Source organism: Spermophilus citellus (genome assembly GCF_964194105.1).
Source record: "Spermophilus citellus genome assembly, chromosome: 3".
NCBI classification, from domain to species: domain Eukaryota; kingdom Metazoa; phylum Chordata; class Mammalia; order Rodentia; family Sciuridae; genus Spermophilus; species Spermophilus citellus.
In genome coordinates, this window is record NC_138184.1 from 71,586,393 (window position 1) to 71,604,309 (window position 17,917).

General features: G+C 49.6%; 1 long non-coding RNA gene across 1 annotated transcript; it reads right to left on the reverse strand.

Moving 5' to 3' along the window:
* Positions 1–3,031: 3,031 nt before the first annotated feature.
* Positions 3,032–17,046, reverse strand: LOC308643695. The gene is made up of 3 exons (XR_014020778.1): positions 16,972–17,046; positions 8,885–9,019; positions 3,032–3,109 (listed from the first exon to the last, which is right to left on the reverse strand). It is a non-coding gene; the product is annotated as an uncharacterized lncRNA (long non-coding RNA).
* Positions 17,047–17,917: the final 871 nt, after the last annotated feature.

The window sequence follows — 17,917 nt, forward strand, 5'->3', positions numbered from 1 at the left end:
CACTGGCATGACCCAGGTACTAGGGCCTCTGACACTTTCCCAAGATGCCTATGATGCCTGTACCCTGAATTAGTGTCCTCCTGTTATACTGACCATCCTCAGGATGGTTTCCCAGCCCTGTGAGGCCAGCACACAAGGCCCCTCTGCCTCACATCTTAGCTTGTCAGCTTTGGCGGATCCCCCAGTGAGCCAGGCCATCAATTATTCAGCTTCTGCCTCTCAGCTTTTTCTTGGTTAGTACCTTGTAAATCCAGGAAAGATAAATCTCCCCTCTTCTTGCTTCCAAGGCATTGGGCAGGCACTGGGGCAATGACAGGCCCATATCCCTGTTCTCCCTCCAGGACCCTGAACCAGCACAGAGCATCCCACATAGCCCCATGAGGCTTCTCTACTATTAAATCCATAACTCAGGAGAAATGCAATGAAGCAAGATGCGCTAGTCCCCATGACAAAGAGAGGTCCACCAGTCCATCAGAACAGCAAGAGGCCAACTTCTATAGGACAGTGGCCAACTTTAGCCTATGTCAGGTTTCAGGTGCTATAATTAAATCTATGCCAGGTGGAGACTCCTATGCTCTGCTACCAGGGTATCATGGAGCCCAACTCTGCTCACGGAGAGACCATGGAGGATTCTACAGGGGCCAAGGCAGCTGAGGAACAAACAAGGCAAGCAAGGGACATGGGAAAAGTTGGGTCTGTCTGCAAAACTCAGCCATACCCAGGATGACCCTGGAGGTGACCCTAATCACTCCAACCACACCTTTCAAGAGTACCACTGCTATGTCAGTGCCTAGGTGTAGCTGAGATGTTGGGGCCCTACCAGGCCACCCTAGTGGGACATTTGTAAACCCATGCCTCCAGAGAGACATTTGTCCCAATTAAAACTGATGAATTGAACAATTTAATGCCTTGGAAGGTCCAAGTCATTCCCCCCCACACACACAAATTCCCAGCCCTGCATAATCAGGAGATTTTTTGACTGATGAATGACTGAGTCTCAAATCTGTGATCAATCCTGTAGGAAATGGAGTGTGAGTAAAAAAAGGAAGAATCACAAGGCAGAAAAAATAGGGGTGAACTAGGGAGGGGCAGAGAAGGAGGTGAGATCCACTTTCAGTGTCTCTGTGGAACCATGCTCATTCTTACAGATTCTCTCCCCAAGGGTCTGCTCCAAACTTATTGGAGACTCCAGGCCATTGGAGGCCCAGCAGAGAGGTTCTGAATCACTCTTCCTCCAGTTCCCCAGCCCCCATTCCCCTCCAGACTTCCCCCAATTACATACGCCATCACAGGTCAGGGACTATGATCAAGGTGACTGAGGGCAAAGGGTCCACCGAGTCCCTGCAATTATCAGTAATAGGAGCCAGGTGCAGGCCCAGGTCAAGTGTTATTATAGGCTGATAATTAACTCAACAAGCTTTGAAGTCATATGGTCCCTCCTCTCTCTGTCCATTAGTCCTTTGGATGTGGCACCTGCCCCACCCCACAGCTAATGTGTTGCATTTCAGCCATAATGATGACATGTCTGCTCTACCAAAGAAGCCAAGCCAGCTATGGGGACATACTTATCCCAGGAAGAGGTTCTTAGGGCTTCCCCACTCTCCTCCAGTCGGTCACTCTGCACTGCTTGCTGTCTCTTTCTCAGGGCACTGTTCCTGAGGGCTTCCTGACTCACTATCTTGCAACCTTAAGGGACCCCAGACCTGTGTCACAGGAGATCCAACTCTTTGAGACTCTGCCTTGAGTCTACTTCCCCAACTCTGCTTCTGGGACTTGGGCTACCCCAGATTTGCAAAAAGTTCACCTTCTTCCCAAGAGAGCAGCCCAGGCTGCCACTCAGCCCATATCCATTTGTAGGTGGTAGTCATAGTGCCACAACTGGTACCCACTTCTGCAAAAGCTTCAAAGCACCTCTTTGCCCAGCCATCCCTCCTCCCTCCTTCTAGGACTCATCCTCTGTTAATGTAGCCAGAGCTGGCATCTGAGCCAGTATCTAACCACTTGACAGATGCATGGGACTCTAGCCTAGCTCTAAGTTTCTTTCCTCTCCATGACAAGTCAAGCCTTAATCATCAGGTTTGTGGTCAGTAATGGGGCCAATACATTACCAAAAGGCTCTCATCTTGTTCCAGCCATGCAACAGCCTCATTTTAGTCCTTATCCATAGAAATGGTGCTTCAGGGTCCCCAGGAACACTGGCTTGCCTGCCCCAGGACCTGGCCTCCATTCTACTGGCTCCCTCTTTAGGAAATGCCTCCTCTTACAGTGTCTACCCTTTGGCTGGCCATCAGCTGGGGTGAAAGTACTAGGTCCTAGAGAGGTTGTCTCTCAGGTTCCTCCTCCACCATGGGTACCTCCAATGAGCTGTTAGCATTGCTGAGGGGCAGGAACAGGGTCTCCCTCCTGAGCTCTGCCTCCACCATCTCCCCACATATAGTCCCCATAATTGCTGCCAAGGCCAACTGTGACAGGAAATGCTGCCACAGGAAATAAGTTGTGACACAGAAGGACATCTGGGGATGCTAAGACCTCAACATATCACTGCTCAGAAGGCAAGAAATGCCATTGTGGGTCATTGCATGGCACATTTTCTGTGGGAGCAGGAAGCAACAGAAAGAGGCATTTCAGGAGAACATCCTTGGCCCTGCAGGAGCCAGATTGGTGCCCAGCTTCATAGAGTGCAAAAGCTTATTACATTACCTTAATTCTATCAATCCCCAAAGACCCTGCTGCTCTCAGAGTGGGGGGATCCAACCTGAGAACACAGGGAAGAGCATAAGCATAGAGATCCACTGGACCCCTGGAGCAATCATAAAAGCCACTGAGGGGCTACAGAGTGTGGAACTGAAGCTGGGAATTCAGAGCTCGAATGACAAAGGGACCCAGGAATTCCTTGGGATGAAACATTTCTGGATTATTTAAGGAGGACCTCCCATGCACCAAGTAAGTTTACAGGGCATGCCACACACATTACCTCAATGACTGATCATCCCATTTTACAGGATGGGCAGAGGTTCCAAGATGGGCAGAGGTTTGGCTGGCATCTTCCATCTTCAGGAGAGTTATGACTCCTACTCAAGACCATTTGGAACCTATCCAAAAACGTGTCCTATAGATGTAGACAAAAGCAGGACATCCTCCTGAGAAGCCAGCAGACAGAAGTGCCCTGGGGTGGGAAGGGTCTAGCAGAGCTAGTGGAATGGAGCCAGACAACCCAGAGAGCACCAATATCCTGTTGTCTGGTGCCATTCAGGCCTAGACACTCAGTCCCCTCCCTAGCTACCTCTGACCATTCTGTTCAGGCCATGGTGAATCTCCCTAAAGCAAACGACTAACCATACTCATCCCCCTGGTCTTTAGCATTCCCAGTTGTGCCCCTCCCTCAAAACTGGTTTCAGTTCCCATCCCCTTCAATGATCTGAAAGGTTTTATCTTGTGTTTTAACAAGGGCCACTGAGTAGGACCCGTGGCTGCTCTGGGGATGGGGAGGAGATCCATGACCAGCTGCTCCTGCCTAGCTCTGCCACCTCTCCCTTACTTACATTAATTAGCCCCATCCGTGGTGTCCTGGGCACCTGACACAGTGCTAAAATGTGACTCCTGCAGAACTCCCTTCACCCCTTGCACTCCTGGCCAAATCCTGCCCACCCCATGTCACTACAAGAATATTATGGAGTCTCCAGCTCACCCCATGACTCTTTCCTGCAGCTAGTCAGCTCCCTGCTCTCAGCCCCATATCATTCTTGGAAAGTGAATGTCTACTTTCTATACTCTGCACGACTGTGTTGATGAGTCCGTGAATAGTCTCTCTGAGGTCTTGGTCCAGTCCGTAGCTGCAGCCTCAAGGATACTAAGTTTATGCAGAAAGGAAGAGAAGAGGGAAGGAGAAGAAGAAAGGAGTGAGAGGAGGGAAGTAAGGAGCAAGGGAAAGAGGGGGAAAGGAAAGAAGCAAGGAGGAAGGGAGGGAAGAAAGAGAGAGGATGAAAGAAGGGAGGAAAAAAGAAGAAGGGAAGGAAGGGAGGGAGGGAGAAAGGACCCAGGGTATCCACTAGATGAGAATGTGGGGCCCACTAATGTGGGGTAAGGTATTATGCAGTGCTAACAGAGAATATTTCAAACAAATGAAAAGAACAGGAAGTAAACAGAGGCAAATATTTACTGAATCCCCAGTGGGAAAGAACTTTCTAAGAATAAAAGCAAAAATGAGTACACTTTGTGTGGAAGCTAAATTCTCAGGTGACTCCAAAGAAAACATCAAGTTAAAAGGCAAGCAATGAGTTGGGTAAATTTTTGACACTAATGTGACAAAAAAATTAATACCATTAACATGGCATGAGCTGATCTGAAGCAAAAACACCAAGGAGGACGTGAGCACACTGCAGATGAGGCAACACAGATGGCTGCACCCCTGACAATGACGGGAGACACACAAAGCAGGGGGCCCACCCCTACTTTTCCCATATGTGAACCTCCTCCAACACACAGTGAACACACCCCAACTTCTCTGGCTAGGAACCACAGAAGTCCCTCTTCCTCTGAGGGCATGGATCAGAGTCAGATTTTAGAGGTCACGAGGCAGAAATATCCTGGATCATGAAAGGTTTAGCTTTCAGCCCAGGAATGGCCCTATTCAGAACCTGTCCTGATGAAAATCTCAGAGGGAGGTCTGGGGTTGTATCTCAGTGGTAGAATGCTGGCCTAGCACATGTGAAGCAATGGGTTCAATCCTCAGCACCACATAAAAATAAATAAATAAAAATAAAGCTATTGTGTCCATCTACAACTAAAAAATATTTTTGAAAAATACTCAGAGAGACAGAACTAGCCACCTGGTTTGAGACAGTGGCCACTTTACTTGTAACTGCAAAAAAGATGGAAACAACTACAATAATAGCCAATAACAGGGAATTGCTTATGTTATTTATGATGGAATTCAACAGGATGAGATAAATGCAAAGGACTGACAAGTTCTAAGAGTCACATATGAATTTGGAAGAAAGAGTATGTGCACAGACAAGGTTAAGTGGAGATAAATAAACTGCCATTAGCCCTAAGAATCACCATTATTTAAAATAATTATATAAAACATAGACATGAGAAAGGAATTATTGGTGGTACCCTGGTCAAGGTCAAAGCTAGAATCTTCTGTATAGTGATGTAAGCCACAGTCAGGCATGGGTCATCTCTAGAACTCAAAGGATAGCTCTGAGTGGAAGGGTGGATGGCCAGGTGAGCAGGAGGATGGAACACACCATAGATGGGCAGATAGACAGATGGATAAGTGACTAGGTGGATAGTTAGAAAATAGAGGGATGGGTAGGGGTATAGTTAGGATCTGGAATGTCCCCCAATTGTCCATGTATTAAAGAGTGGTCCTCAATGAAGCACTATAGGAAGGTAGTGGAACATTTAAGAGGAAACATGCCCTTGGAGGGGAGAGTGGAACCCCAGCCCCTTTCTCTTTCTCACTTCACTCCCATGAAGTGAGCAGTTTTGCCACATGATGCCACCATGGTGTGCTCCCTCATCACAGGTCCAAAATCCCATCATGGACTGAAACCTCTAAAACTGTGAGCTAAAATTAAACTTTTCCCTTTACAAGTTGATTATCTTGGGTATTTATTATAGTAACAAAGTTGACTAACACAGATTGATGAGAGGATGGACAAATAGGTAGGTAGAGGAGTGGTTGGGTAGATGAAAAAGTGGGTAGAGGGATGGATGAAATGATGGATGGATAGATGGGTGGACAAGATTATTGATCAGAGAATAGATGGGCTGAGAGATGGTCCAAAATATAGAGGGGTGGGTGAGGGCCTCTATTAGATAAGGCTTAGCCATCAACCCTTCCCTAGTCTGTCCCTTTTCCTGCCCCTGCCAGGAGCTACGCAAGGCCCACCTCTCCCCAGAGAACAGGCACTCTCTTTGCTATAGCCTCTACCCAGCACCCCCTCTCCAACCCCCTGCCTTTGGTCCCACACAACTGCTTCTCCCATTTGCTGTCCTTAGGTTTTTCAGTATGCCAAAAGACCGGCCCCTACAAGACCACCACAAATCCTACCTCTGTCCTACATCTGATCAATCACCAATCAGCTCCAAAGACCCTGGATGTCTCCACAGATCAGCCCGGCTGTGGGAGCCACAATCTCAGTCAGCTCTGTATGCCACTGGCAACATATATTGAACTTGAAGCATCGGATTACATGTTTGTTCAATAGCAATAAACTCCCAAAGTTTTATGGGGTCATAAAACCGCTGCCTCGGCTCCTATTTAGGCAGTGTGTAATGTACACAGGCCGGTTTCCCCGCTAATGGGGCGGCACGAGTGATTTGGGGCTATTAGCTAGAAACAGCACATCTGCATTTGCCAAATTCTCATAAATAAAGTGGCCCCACTAGAGCACACCAGACCCAGCCTTGAAGTTCAATGGGAGGAAGTGCAGCAGAATGGGTCAGAGCCATGAGAATTGATTAGAGAAGGAGGGAGAACTAACCAAGTGGGAGAGAAGGAGGGAATGATGTTAAGAAAGGGGGGTCACGGCTTAGCCCAGACACCCACCCACCCAGCTGGTGTCCCTGGAGCTTACTCCACTCAGCTTCCCCCCTTAGGTGGATTCAGAGGGTGGGTAGTATCCTTTCAGGGTCTAAGTCCCAAACTATGTACTCTGGGGAGTGTAGTTCCAGGCAGGGGAGAAGCTCAGAGGAAGAATGGGATAGGAGGAGTGTGCAACAGCGAATGGTGGACAAGAGAAGGGAATATGAGTTCCAGGGAGAGGCAGCAGCAGGTATAAAAGCACCAAAGCAGGCAAGGTCCTCTGGGACTCCACAGGCATTCAGGGATTTGGACTCAATTCAGGGAAACCTATTAAAAAAATGGATAGGCCAGGTAAAGGAAACAACCATAGTGACCTTGAACAGACAGAAGCTGTCTCATAGTTGTGTGTGCTTGGAGGAGGCAGGAGGCAGGATACTGCCTCTATGGCTTCCAGAGCCAGGGTGAGCTATGGATGGAGGCAGAGATAGAGGAGACAATTTAGGAAATGGTGAGCTCCTCTCAGGAGGGCAGGAGCTTAAGAGAGAGCCTCAAGGGAGGCTGTCTTGTTAGTATCCTCTGCACTGGCCTGGCCCCAAGGCTATCACATGAAGACCTGCTCAGGTCCTGGTGCCTGGACAGGGTGGGGAGAGTAGCAACACAGCTGGTTGCTCAGCCCAGGGCAGGAACAGGTGGCTGAACACTGTCTGCCAGCCCTGTGGCCTGCTGAGAGCTTAGGGGCCAATATCTACCAAACCCCTCCTCTACCCCATCCCCTTGGGAGCCTCTGGCCATGGCACTGGCACCCCAGACATATAGCCAATCCTGTTCTAGCTCCTTCTGGCTCTTTCTTGATGCAATAAGAGTTAGGCATGTGTATGACTTTGCCCTGATCCTTGTAACTTTGCTATCGACCCAGGTCCTCTGAAACACATTGATTTGCCTGAATCAATATTTATTGCAGCTTCAAAGGCTGGGGGCTGGGGGTGGCCTGCAGGGGTGGCCTGAAAACTGGAGGCAAAGCAGCCAGAAAGTGTTCACCCTATCCCACAGGCCTCTCACATGCCAGCACATACCTTACTGTCCCCTAGCCAGGGGCCTCTACCCTGAAAGCCCCCCAGGGATGGGCTCCCAGAAACAGTCTGCCTAGTTACAAATACAGAACTAGGAAACATGGGGTGATGGATGCCTGGTCTGTGTCATGCTCACTCTTGGGCCTCAGATATCCTGGAGAGGCCTTACTATTTAAGTGGGTTATTTGCTTATTTTGTGGAGCCTGAGGTAAGTTTCTGAGAAGCTAAGACACTCCCAGGTTAATTTTCCCCGGCTGAATCCCCTTCTTCCCTGAGTCCGTGAAAGCCCCAGGGAAGTTTAGAAGGCAAGACAATATTGAGAGTGGGGCCCTCCAACATTTCCAACTTCCTGTCCACACAAGGATTCTTGGGAGACACCTGTCTTGGCTTATGATGGGCCCTTTGTGGTGGGCCTGGAGCCAGCTATGGATATTCTAGTCAAGGATGCAGAGGGTCCACCCCAACAGCCCCCTGTGCTCCGACAGAGTGCTATAGTTGACCTATAAGGATTTGAGGGTGACCATGGAGTGTGGCAAGCCCTATGGTGGCAGTTGCCTGGCCAGCATAAAAGGATAGCTTCCTTCAGCCTATGAGGGGCTACAGAACTGGGAACAGGGAGGTGTTTCTGAATTAGAGGCTTGGCAATTGTTGTAAATTTTCCCACCTCTACGGATTCCAAGCTACTAATGGGATGTCACTACTCTTGGAGTTGGAAAAGACCCATGGAAACAGTCAGCTGTCACCAGCCAGAGCAAGCTCCAGCACACTACATCCTCAAGGAAATTCCACTGCACTGCCACCTCCCTGGGAATGTCATGGCCTGGGGTTCAGGCAAGGATAGGAGGAGCCCAAAAGGAACAGAAGACAAGTAGCCCTTGGCCTTCACAGCACCAAGAAAGGAATTTCAGGAGCCTTGACTGAGACGGAGGAGGCCTCCACAAGGCCAGGAGGACATGGAACACATATTCACAGAGACAAATTGTCAAGGCCAAGAACTTGCAGCCAAGTTCAGCACATGGTGAGAGACCACATGGTGGGGAGCAACTGGTAGAGGCAGTGAGTGAGCAAATAGCCCAAGCCATGGGGGTCTCCAGATCCCCACAGGGTGACACAACAGAAAAATGGGATAGATTAATCTGTTCTCTGTGAAGGTGACAAACAAGGGTGTTACCAGACCACCCCAAGCAAGCCAACCCCAGGGAGAGTCTTCTCCATGTCCACCCCTGACCCTTGGCTTCTTTCACTCCTTCCAAGAGTCAAGAAGGGCTCATCCAAGTACCTGAAATTTCATTGCCTTGACGAACTGTCCCTGGAAAGTCCTGCTTTCCTGGAGATGTGGCTACAGATTGGAGTTGGAAAGCAGCTCTGTGACCCACACAGGTGGCTTTGCCTCTTGGAGCCTCAGCTTCCTCGCCTGTAAAACATCACAAGATGCCTGGGAGGTGGTGTTCAATGGGCCCTTATGAAAATGTTCCCTCTCTACTCTCCCAAGGTTAGAGGTCCAGCCAAGCCAACTCACAGACCCCCAGGTAGGATGACAGAGTAAAGGAGCCAGTCAGGAGCAAGGACAGAAATGACAGCCCTGGTTACTAAGGGAAACTCCAAGGAGCAGGAGAAGGCTCTCCTACTGCCAACCCAAGCCCATCCAAGGTCTTGCTGGGGGCTCAGAGGGATTTCTGACCAATCCAGAGTCTGACACCAGTGAAAGGCAGACCAACCTAGAGGAGGTGAGAACATAGAGGTCTAAAAATGTCTCTGGGAAGCTTCCTGGAGGAAGAGGATATGCCCTCATGTGAGTTAGAGCTGAGAATGTCAGGGCTAGGTAGGAGAGGACAAGCAGGGGCCATGGGTAACCAAGAAGTATGGACCAAGTGGCCACCAGGCTCTCCCTACCCCACCCCCACCTCCATCAATCCCCTCTGATCTTGCTGGGTTGGCTATCCAAAGTTTAAGTGAAAACAGGCCATGTGATAAGTGTTCACAGGCCTTAGCAGAGGACAGGAGCATGGAAGAGAAAGAGTGCTCTGGGGCAGGCAGAGGACACCAGCAGCAGGCAGCTGAGAAACATCTACCTGGTCAGCACCCATCTTGAGACTTCTCACCAGGAAAGATCAGTCCTAACACAGATCTGTCACCCCTGCCTCTTGGGAAGTATGACCCAGGCCCTGCCAGAACCCAGCCCTCCTATACACAAAGCCCCAGTGTGGAAAGAATGGTCCTAGAGAGGAGGGGTTGGGTCAGAAGCTTAGGGCAGAGAACCCCCAGAACCAAGCATAACTTTAGGCATAGAATCTATAAAGGAGTGGTCAAGGATGCACCTGCTCCAGAGACATGAACAGGTGTGACCTAGTTGGTGGTGGGAGGTAATCAGAAGGATATCGATGAGGTGAAGTCATGAGCAGTATCATGCTCTTTATTACAACATATCCCCTCTTTGAATCCTCACACAAGCATCCTGCAGGGCTCAAGCCAGCCCTATGTATCCCCATTGAGTACCTCGCCCATCCTGTCACCCTGTCTCATCCACCTCCACCCTGCTTGCAGCATCTCTGAAGCCTCCCAAGCAATTTCAAGAATTATGGTTGCTTATCAGGCTGCACTTCCAGCCCTAGGCAGGAAGTCTCTTCCACCCACAGGAAGCATCTACAACCTTCTGGAATAGTCCCTGCCTGCTAGGGGTAGAAAGGCAGATGAAATCCAAGGTCAGCTCCCTAAAACTCTGCTGCCAGGAATCCCCCTCAATCAGTTGGTGACACCTGCTTCAGCTTGACATTACAGAATCTGTCCCAGAATCATTTACATCCATGACATCCAGGGCACAATCAGCACATCCAGATCCTGGAGTTTGTCCAACACAGGACAGAGTGAACAAGCGACGGGGCCTCAAGCTCCCCAGCAATAAGCCATAGACATAGTGCCAGCCATGGACATAGGCCTTATTAGTAGAAAAGCTAAAAGAGGCTATTCCCACTGTGGCTGAGCTCCAGTGGGAGCTTCTGTCCTCATGTGTTTCATACGTTTTGTATAAACGGCCAGTACAGTCATGGGGAGGGGCAGGCAGGTACATGCTTCTTAATGGTCAAGGTTCAATAGGCCTGTGAGGTCTGAGGCAGGCATGGCCCTAGCATGGCCCAGGAGTGGCCTATGCATAGCCTAAGCATGGTCCAGATAAGTTCCAGGCATTTCAGAGAGAGGTGGTTGGAGATGGATGTTCACCTCACTCTCAAGTTAGCAGTGGAAGTCAAGTTAGCATAGAAGGAGGTAGAGGTCTGGGGCTTCCTGAACTGATGAGCCCAGGGTTGCTCCTGGTTCTCTCACCTGCTCTTGTGAGATCCTAGCAGGTTGCATGAGAACCTTCTGCAATTTCTTTGTCTGTACAGTGAGAGGCCTACATCTCATGTCTAAGGAGCATCCCCTGGGCTCCAAAACTCCTGCCCAGTTGCTAAGGGTCCCCCATGGGTCCATATGGGGCCCACTTGATGGATCAGGGAGGGCCCCTAAGGTGGGAAGCCGTAATGCGGGCCTCCTGCTTCTTTCTTCTCACTCCAGCTACCAGTCAACTAGGTTGCTAATGGCCCGTTAAACCTACTGTGGAGGTGACCCCTGGGCACAAGCATCCTTAGTCCACAAGATGTTCTCACCATAGGAGGCAGTCAGGACTTGAACCTGACCTATATAGCCTCTGGCGCCTGGGGTCCTAAGCCATCCTGTCTGTGTAGAGATCTATACTACCTACTTCCAAATCATCTTAGTATGAGTACTCCAGAGGGTACTCATTCTGGACACTGCCTATGTAAACACAATATCTCCTGCAGCCAACTCCCAATCATCCCCCTCCCCTCATTCTTCAGGTTCTCTTGGCTATCCTCTACTTTTCAGGATAGGAGATCAAGATGACTTCCACAAAATCCCGACATAAAAGCCTCAGAAGCATGTATGGTGATGTTGAAGGAGAGTCTGACCCCCAGGGCATCTGCCTTCTGGTTGTCCACACACTTGCTCTGGGTATTGCCTACCAACCTACAGAAAGAAGCTCAAAGTTCAGGGTCTAGCCTCATCCAGATGTAAAGCTTCAGGTAACAAACAATGCCCTGGGTCTCAGTTTACTCTCTGTGAAAAAAAGGGAACATGTGGGGAATTGGCTCAACACAACTGGTCCTTGTCACCTCCTGTGTGGGTCTATGGTTGAAAGGCTCCAGCTGAAGAGGATTTGACTACAGAATTCGAACATAGTCACCACCCAGAGCAGCTGACACAGAGCACCCCAGACTTCCCCTGTCACTTTTCTAATTAATAATATCCTAGAAGATTAACAGGCAAATCAAAAACCCAGCTGGTCCCAGGTTCAAGGCTTGCAAGTGACCATGAGACCAGAGAGAACTCTGGAACCCAGAGCTGAACAGATCACGGCTACAGCAGCACCAGGTGGCCAGCACCAACCTTGGCTCCTGGACCAGGAAGCCATAGAGACCAGGAAGAGCTGGGAGTATCCTTGTGAGGGTCCTCACCCCTCTCCCCCCTCTTCTCCCTATCTCATCCCCTCCAGGCTCACTCTTAGCCCACCGCCCAGCAGCAGAGGCTCATGCATGTGCCACTCCACCTTACATCTACCCACCTGCTTCACTGTTGTTTACTTGAGGGTTTTCTTCAAATGGATTTTTTTTACTTAAGTGATTATATTTTGAAAGGAAATCTTACAGCACTACTGGAAATGGAAAACAAGCATCATAGGTGGCAAATAGAAGGTATCTGTGCAAATAGAATGAAAACAAACCATGTTATGAAACCCCAAGAGGCTGAGGACCTGCTGAAGTTCCAAATCCTTCTCCAGTGGCTCTAGCTCCACTCAAAGCTGGAGAGCAACAGATCTCAGTCATACCTCAATCACAGGTCCTCATCATACCTGGATTCTGAAGTCCTGGTCACACCTGAATTATGGATCCTGTTCATATTGAATTCTGGGTCTGGGTCACACCGGGATCCTCAATCCTAATTATGCCTGGATTCTGGGTCCTTGTCAAACCTAAATGATGGATTCAGGTCACTTCTGGATTGTAGGTACTGACTATACTTGAATATGGATCCTGTTCACACCTGGATTCTAGGTCCTGGCCACACCTGGATTCTGGGTTCTGGTCATACATAGATTCTGAGTACTGGTCACACCTGAATTATGATGCTATTCACATCCTGATTCTGGTTCCTGGTCATACCTGAATTCTGGTTCTGGTCACACCTCAATTATGGGTCTGGGTCACACCTGGGTTACAGGTTATGGTTACATTTTGGTGGTGGCTACTCTGCTTCAGGTCCCTCCTGAGAGGAAAAGCACCCCACATGATACTCAGAAAGTTGTTCCTTTACTCAATGCAGTGTTTATTGGTTGCCACCTGCAACACTCTCTAGTAGGGGCATGAAATGACTTGGTCTTGACTTCAGTTCAGAGGTATCTCCTGTGGACTGAGACTCCCACTTCCCACTGTTTCTCCAGGCCCCAGGATCCTAGGAAATTCATGCCCATTCACAAGACCCTGAACAAGGCCCTGGGAAGAGCAAGGAGATGGCAACCCTGGCCGAATAGCATTCACACCCAAGTATCTGCTCATCTCTTAGTCTCACCTTCATCTGGATGCTAAACACACTGAGAAGTCCTGCAGGGGACACGTGAACCTTGTTTAAACCAGGGTTTCCCCAGGATCAACTTCTCTCCAGAACTTACTCTGGGTATGCAGGGACTTGCATGGAAGGCAGGTAGTTGTGCAGCCCTCTCACCCAGACCTCAGTCATTCACATCAGTGGACATGTCCACAAATCCAGCCTCACTCAAACAACAAAATGATTCCCATCTGGCAGATCTTCCTGTTGTGTTCAACAAAGTCATAGAACATACAGGATTCCATTGCTCTATTGATCCAGACCAGGGGCTGCAGCCTTACACAGTCCAGCCTACCCTGCTGGCCTGAGTAGGAGAGGCAGCCCTTTACAGTATGCTCCCTTATCAGTGCTTTGGTTGATATCTGGACATCTCAAGCTGTGTAATAAAAAGAAAGTGAAGAGGACCCTCTCTCGCTCAGAGAATGAGCCCATGCTCAGAAAAGGCTCTTGAGTAGAACAGGCTCTTGCCCTTCCCTTCTTGAGCCCTAAATCTCCTTGGACTGGAAAGTGGTACTAAGGGAGATGCCCCCACTTCTTAGGGGTCCATGATGCATGAGAGGATGTTACATAACTAAAGCCCAACACCTGGCCATAGAGACCTTAGAAAGGTCTCTAAGAAGCTATTGTCTCCAAGGCATGGTGGCACACACCCATAAATCCCAGAGATTTGGGAGGATAAGGCAAGAGAACCACAAGTTTGAGGCCAGCCTAGGCAACTTAGTAAGACCCTGTTTCAAAAATAAAAAAGAGCTGGGAATATAGCTCTGTAGTAGAGTACTCCTGAATTCAATCCCTAGAACTAAAAAAAAAAAAAACTTTTGTCTCCCATTTGGGAGCCCAACCTACCCAGGAAGGTGCCATGATAAAGCTGCCCAGTAAGCCCTTATCATTGTCTTTCCAGGATGAAGAAGCTGCCAACAGGCAGAAGTTTAGGAAAGGAGACCCCACACAGAAGAAGAACAGGGAGTGTCTGGAAACACAATCAACTGCAAAGTAGGTCTCTGGGATGTTGAGAAGGCAGGAGTTGCATTTGGAGCTTCCAGGCCTGAGGAAAATGCAATCAGAGTTGAGGGTAAACAGAAATTAGGTCACCAAAGCTCAGGGATAGGGAGGCATGATGGCACCAACCACTGCTGGTCTGGGGGACCTCAATAAGTCTTCTTTCCTGACCCTTGTCCTATGTGGCATCCTTAGCTTTCTGGCAGGGAGCAAGCCCAGAGAGCAAGCCTGCTTCTTGATCATGAGAACAACTATGTGAAACTTATAGGTCTGCAAAGAGCTACATACTTTCTGGGAGATATGTCCATCCTTGGAAGGGTGTAGTCTGAGCCCACAGCCAGAGCCAGGGCTACAATATGGACTCTATCAAGATTCCTGGGAGGATGTGGGAACCCTTCATCCCCAAGGTCCAGAATTCAGGGCAAATCTTTAGGTGAAAAGGCATCAAGACTGAACCTTGTTACTCCAATTCTGAGCCCATGGAGGCCCCATTGCCTAGGAATCTTTGCTAATTGGCTCTCATGCCTTTCCCAACTGCTGCATGCTACTCAAATGGGTCAACATTGCCTCTTGATTAGTAACCTGCCATTGTTTTATGTGGGTTTCTAAGATATTCCCAGGACTTAGCAACATTGGAAGTTGGACTCAGAATGAGAAGAAACCTATAGGCCAAGGATTAGCTGCATGGCTAAGGCATGCTGGCCATTGGGGGCCATGAAAGACTGTGGTGTTCTTAGGACCCCATAACAGGGAGAAGGACAAAACTCAGACCTATGGGGGTGAGTCACCACTCAGAGATTCAAAAGGCAGATCCCTGAGCCTTCTGACAGCCTCCAGAGTGACAAGATGTCAGAAAGGACACATGTTCACAGCCCACTGGCCCAACACATCATAGCCTCCACATACTCTAGCACATGTGTGCATCTGACCCCTGCACACAGTTTCTGGCTGCCCTTTCACAGAGGCCTTTGTCTCAGGAATCTGATGCCCTTGTCCTCCATACCCCACCACAGGCCCTGAGCATTTATTAAACCTTCAAATTAGCCTTAGTCAATCCCTACAACAAGGGCAATGGGACAGGCCCTAAAGATGACCTGGCTGGTGACACAAGCAGGCCAAAAAGGTCTGCTTGTCCTGCCAAAGTGGCAAGAGGCTGGCAGGGCTCAGCCTGACATGGTGAGCCCTCCTTACCATCCAATAGGGCTCTTAGGGACACTCCTTTTACCAGGAACCCTAAGCCACCTGTACCTGTTTGCATCCATGAGGCCTGGTCTTGGAGGGCACATCTCAGGGTTCACTCAGGGAATGCCCATAGAACCCCACAGCCAGTTTTGCCAGCCCCTGACAGATGAGAGCACGGAGACCCAGGAGTGGCAGATTTAAACAGTGCCTAAGCCCAGTGATCCCCAGGACTGTGAAGGTGTCTGACAAGAGAGTAGAAGATGACTCCAGGATCAAGTTGACGGGGGAACTGGTGGGACTAGGCTTCTGTGGGGCCCAACATGCAGAGGTAGGGCAGCCAACAGTGAGTGGAGCTTTGAGCCTCACAGTGGAGGTGTTGCTGAGACTGTGGACACTGGCCAGTTCCACCAAGACCCCAAGAGCCACCACTAGGAATTGATCTTTGGAGGAAACCAGAGGGACACAAGCATTCCAGGATTTTCTCCACAGCCTTATTTATAAGAGCAAGAAAACTCTAACAACCCAAGTGTCAGACCAGAGAAAGATAGTTCCATGAGTAGGATCCCTGAACTGGGAATCCAGTAGTCACTGAAATTATGTTTCTGGAGACTGATGCTGAGGAGGTAGGACAGGTTCCAGGTCATGTTAACCATGGCAGCCCATGGTCGCCCTTTCACAGAGGAGCCTTTCACAAGGAGCTTGTGGGGCTGGCCCAGAGAAGACAATAGGGAAATCCACCCAAGAGGGGAAGGTGGTAGAATTAATTTCCTAGTTTTTTTTCTCATTTTCTGATTATTGTTTCAATTTTGAATGGGAAATTGTTTCTTTTCTCTTAAAGAAGAAAAACAATGAAAAGTTAAGGCTGGGCTGAGCAGGAGGGGTCCTTGCACCTGTGGGCCTCTACAACAGCCATTTATGGAGAAGGATCAGGCAGTTCTAACCCCAATCCCACCATGAGCCTCAAACCCCAAAGGGCTCAAGACTGTTCAGTTCCCTGGCTCCCACAGTCGCAGCCCCTCTCTGTTTTCCAGAAGCTTTGTTACACGCCCAGCTTAGGGCAGCTGGTCCCACAGGGTGGGGGCACATGTCCTGCCAAGAGCCATCTGTCCCCACTGCATACCAAGTACTCCAGGCAGGCTCCCCCACGAGGGACTTCAAAACAGCCAACTGTCCCACTTTATCAGTACTGAGATTTCTGGGGCCCTGCAAACGGCCCTGCACAGAAGAGTCAGGTCCCATCTATAGACCCTGGGCCAGACCTGGTCCCCTGAGGCCCCTAACAATCACACTTAACTCTGAGCCAGAGTCACTTCCCATGGGACCCTCAGGTATGATTTTGAGAAGAGCTGGAATCAGCTTGGGAAGTGGATGAACATTGCCTAAGACCCTTCAGGCCCTTGTGAATCCTTAGGTGGGCAGTACAGCATAAGAGGAGATATACCAGGAAGTGTGGGTGCCCCCTTTGCAGACTAGATTTGGAGAAGCATATACCTAAGGCCACTGGCTGACCCTGGCATGCAAAGCAGATACCTCAGTCACATGCAGCAGATGGGTAAACTGAGATTCAGACAGGGCCAGGATGCACAGGAAACATACTGACACAAGACAGAGCCCAGCTCAGCATGGGTGCAGCATTCATATTTTTAAAAGGTTTCAAGTGGCCTGAAAGCTGGAAATAGGCATGTCCCATTTTAGAGTGGAAACATGAAGCCAGGGAAGGGGGAACATTGTCATTTGAGCAGGTAACACCATGAAGCAACAACCAGAGGAATGAAAAATGGAGACAAGAAGCAGAGAGAAAAGACTGAGAGAGGCAGGGAAAGGAAGCCAGTGGGTAGAAGAGGTATAGGGTTCCCTTTCCATCCTGACATGGTTAGTTCTCATGGGAGAGTGGTGACTGCTGCCATCAAAGGACCCCATGGGAAATCAGCTAACTTCAATAAACCTCCCTCAGTCACCCCACTGTCCTGAATGCACCATCACTCTTCTGCATCGACCAATCCACCAAGGCTGCTTTAGAAGCAAGGACAGGGCCCTCGTCCATCAGCATCGGATGCCCATTCTCCCCCTCCCCAAGAAGCCTGCAGCCCTCCCTACTCATCAGTGTCTCTATGCTCTCAAGAGAGGCCTGGCTCCCAGCCTGGCTTCATAACTGACTGCAGCCTGTGTCCAGCATCATTGGTGAGAGTGGGGTGCTGGGCAAGGCCTGCCACCCACCAGTCTGACATTTCCAAACAGGCTGGCAGTGCTTCCTCAGCAGGCAGAACACGCACTGTCAGCAGCTCCCCAGGTGCCAAATGCCAGCATGGCTGCCCAAGCATGGCAGAAAGTGGTCTGGGATAGGCGTGGGCACAGGAGCTGCAGAGGAGATCCTGGGGCTGATCTGCCCAGCACTGCCCTGGGCAGGGTGAAATCTATTCCCTGCCAGACAGCCACCTGGCCAAGAGTTAGAGGGGACTCCCCAAGGTCACCCCAC